This window comes from Quercus suber, unplaced genomic scaffold (assembly GCF_002906115.3).
Source record: "Quercus suber isolate HL8 unplaced genomic scaffold, Cork oak 2.0 scaffold_147, whole genome shotgun sequence".
Lineage (NCBI taxonomy): Eukaryota > Viridiplantae > Streptophyta > Magnoliopsida > Fagales > Fagaceae > Quercus > Quercus suber.
Genome location: NW_027069608.1, coordinates 956,616 through 960,688, shown reverse-complemented (window position 1 = coordinate 960,688; position 4,073 = coordinate 956,616). Strand labels below are relative to the sequence as shown.

At 31.3% G+C, this 4,073-nt stretch overlaps 1 long non-coding RNA gene across 1 annotated transcript; it reads right to left on the bottom strand.

Annotated features, from left to right (window-relative positions):
- On the bottom strand, nt 1–915 carry LOC136069005 (uncharacterized). The gene is made up of 2 exons (XR_010630294.1): nt 647–915; nt 1–473 (listed from the first exon to the last, which is right to left on the bottom strand). It is a non-coding gene; the product is annotated as an uncharacterized LOC136069005 (long non-coding RNA).
- Between the last annotated feature and the right edge of the window lie 3,158 nt (nt 916–4,073).

Genomic DNA, 4,073 nt, shown 5'->3' with positions numbered 1-4,073 from the left:
TACACAAACTCCAAACATAGTCTATGATTATTATACCACAGAAACATACGTACGCTACACCATGCAGACTAATAGGTAACAGTTATGGGTTAAAAACCCAAACCGCATACAACTTATGCCATGCATCTATAGCATGACTTTACGTCTTTCTTTCCTTTTTTGCTTGGTCTAGCTCAAGGATTATTTAACCTATATATTATATACATAGCAAGCATCATCATTGAACTAGTTACACTACGGTTTAGCGCCTTTAGTCCCACCTTCTACTTCTGGGCCTTCATATTTAGGATTGTGAAGTTGATTCGTATTGGTTACTTGGCTTTCAACTTCAGCATTCTGGCCCTTTTCTGGCTGCTGCTGCTGCTTCACTTCAGCAATCAACGTTCTCTGAGTTGTGGCCATACAAGTGCTCACCATCAACAAGACTAGAGCAAGTGCTATATGCCTCATGATTCTTCAGTTTTTACTGTTCACTGTCATCCAAAAACCAAAATAGCAAAAACAAAACAAAAGTTTAGAATAATTAAAGAATATTGTGTTATTCTTAAAGGGAACTAGAATAATCAGTTAGCATACAAAAGATTATCATGAATATTATCTGAATATCTATATTTTCTTAAGGAAAAATAAAGAATATTTTACTTACCCAACTAGAGAGCAAAAACTTATCTAGATTTAGGTATTTGTGGGGGAGGAAGAAGAAGTTTAAGCAATTTATAAGCCATTCTAGGATTAATAGGAATTGACTGTAAACATTTAACAATATGATTTAGTGATGGAGTCTCCACCACCAAAAGAGGCAAGATTGAGTGGGATGCTCATATAATTGAATTTAAATGGTTTTTTAAAACAATTACATGATGAAGTTGAAAGAATTTCTGGTCCGCATGAATTTGGCATTATAAATAGTAAGATTCCACATTTCCAACCTTCAGGTAAAAAACAAAAACTGAAAAACGTCAATCAAGTAATCAACAAAGTCGGTAAATTTCCTGTTGCAATATTGCCGTGTGATGTAAAACCATGTTACAGCTGTCACCAAAACTTATGTTTATGAATCACTATACACACTTTTGTCGCAATTTGAGATTATCAGGAAAAATTTAAAAAAAAAAAAAAAAAAAAACCTAAAACTTTTGTCACAACTTAATAACACATGTGATTGTAATTGATAAATCATTACTTTTACATATGTTAAATACTTTTTTCACCATTCACGTGGTAAGAATTATAAAACACAAAAGTTGTGTCTATAAACTCTCTTTATGTAAAGGTTTAATTCAATTTCTCTCTCCCCCCTCTCCAAAAAAAAAAACCAGTTTAAGTCAAGATGAGAGATTTCACAATGCTTTTGGCTTCAACAATCACATTTTTAGAAAACGAATGATATCAGATATCATTTGTTTTCTAGAAATTAGCCCCACCATAGTAATAACTCAAAAGGAAGATAGTCAAGAACTAGAAATAAGGCCGCTAGATGTGCAATCAAAGTTGATGTTAGAATTAATGTTTTCTTTGAGAGAGGGAGAGAGAGAGAGAGAGCTTGGTCTGATAACTCGGAAAAAATTTAAGTGATTATTACATTTTTACTATATTGAATTATACATTAAACTGGACCCAATATAAGTTATATATAGAAAAATATTATGTCTAGTATGATAACCCTAAAACCATAGTAGATGGTTGTATTGCAAAACCATGGTCTATATATTTGTAGTATATTTATTATATTCTAATAAACTTGTGACTGGGCTAGACATGGAATGGAACACATGCGACAAGCAACATCAATATTTGGCCATAGGAGTGAAGGTTGGAGATAACTACTATAGTTAGTAGATGGCTACAGTACTGGTGGCCCCAAAGGACTTCAATAAAGCAAACAGTGATTGGAAGATGCATGGCATACTTGAGTTATATGCTGGCAGTAATGAAAGTTAATTATGAACGATGAGGATGGCAATTCTGATATATATATATATATATATAGGAGAGTGAAATTGTTCAGAGGAAGATAATTGGTAGAGGAAAGCATCTCGTAAGAACAAAGAGACATTGTGGTAATCAGGTGCATGAGTGATTTGTCAGCCTTTAGAGAACCAAATAGGGGCATAACTCTGATTCCATATTAGCATTTGGGTAAATTGTACTAACTTAGCTCCCTTAAGGTTTTCGCTATTACACGCACATCTTTTATACTTTGAAATAACACACTTATGGCTTTTTTAATGTTGAGAGAGAGAGAGATTGACGTGGTTCATGTTGACGATTTATGCTCACAAGGGAAATTTTTTAATGACTACATTTTGTTATATTGAATTGTGTATTACATTGAACCTAACATAAGGTACATATGAAAAAATATGAGCCTTAGTATGGTATGTAAAAATTTTAGCCTTAGTATGATAAGCTTAAAATCATGGTAAATTGTGATCCAAGATATTTTACAAAATTATGATCTACATATAGATGATAAAATTTATTATATTCTAACGGTAGGCTTGATGAAAGCATATGATTCACTTGATTGACTTAAGTCAGCAGGACATTGTGAATTGTGATGGGGATCTTAGCTATTAGAATTATTGGTAGATTTTAAATTAGGTTAACGTTCTTGTTATTTATCAAGTAATGTATAATGTGGTTGTAAATGGTAATTTGGCGGAGTATTCTGAATATAAGAAAGGGTTGAAACAAGGACACCCAATATTTCATTATCATTTTGTGATATGCGTGGTTGTTTGGACAAGATTGCTAGATGCTCCATTTCCTATGTTGAAAAGTTTTCATTTTTGAGCAGAATTGAGCTTCAGGGCAAATTGTCATTTCTCATAGATATAAAATTTCATAATTGACTTAGGGTTGAATTCTAGATCATAATGGGCCATCATGGAATTAAGGGCTTAAAATTTCTTTCTTTTTTTAATGTTAAAATCAAGGTTTTTGATTAAATTAAGTGGTTCAAATAAATCATTTTCATTGGTTAATATGGTTTTAAAATGCATGCAATTAAAGTTGGTTAATTTTTCCTTCTTAAAAAGAAAAAAAAAAAAAAACTTGGTTAATTTTTATTGGTCCTTAAGATCGAAGACTAATAAAAAGTCAAGTTAACCCTTGATTCTTATTGGTCTAAATGGAAAACAATCATTGGACATACAAGTATAAGATGATCCTATAGGATAATTAGGAATTTATAAATTATTAAAATCAATTATTTATTTTATTATGAATAAATAATTATTTAAATAATTTAGAGAGTCTAATCATGCTTAAGGTTAATTCAACCAGAAGAAGATTCCATAAATTCAAGGTTTTTGATTTTGATGCATCATAATCAAAAACTTTGAATTTATTTTTAAAATACCAAAAATCATAATAAAATCAGAGAAAAAGGAAAATAAACTGCAAAAATATAAAAATTCTGAAAATTATGGCCAAAGTGTCGCACGAGAAACACTCTTTTCAAATGGTAGAGATGTAGAGTGCAGATTTGGCCATTTTAAGTTTCGATCAACATTCTACCATTAGAACATTTCAGATTTTCATTTTCTTCCTATTTTTTTCATAGAACTTTTTCTAAAGCCCTTTCAGAGTTAAAAATAAAGTAATATCATTTGAAAACCATGCCCCATAATAAGTTGTTAGAACTTAGAACTCTTAAAAATTTGTCTATAAATAGGAGAGCAATTAAAAAATAAGGGACCCTTTTTGCCTATATTACTATATCAAAATTTGTTTGATCATCATTTAGAGCATCCAAAACCAAAGAAATTTTCATTGAGAAACACACATTCTCTCACTCAATAACACACTTCATCAACAAGAACTCAGCGAAATCATCATAATTTACCCACACAATCAAAGCTCTAGGCAACCTAAGCATCTTCTTTTCATTAAATAAGCCTTTCAGCGTTAAACACCACACAACAACACACATTCACTCAGTGAGGAGGGTTTCATGAGTTAGTTGTTTGAGAGGAGAGAGAACATAGTCAGTGTAGTGGTATACTGGTATGACTTATGAGGTAATAATCCTAGCTAATCTCTAAATATTGCTGTTAGAGTAAACATTG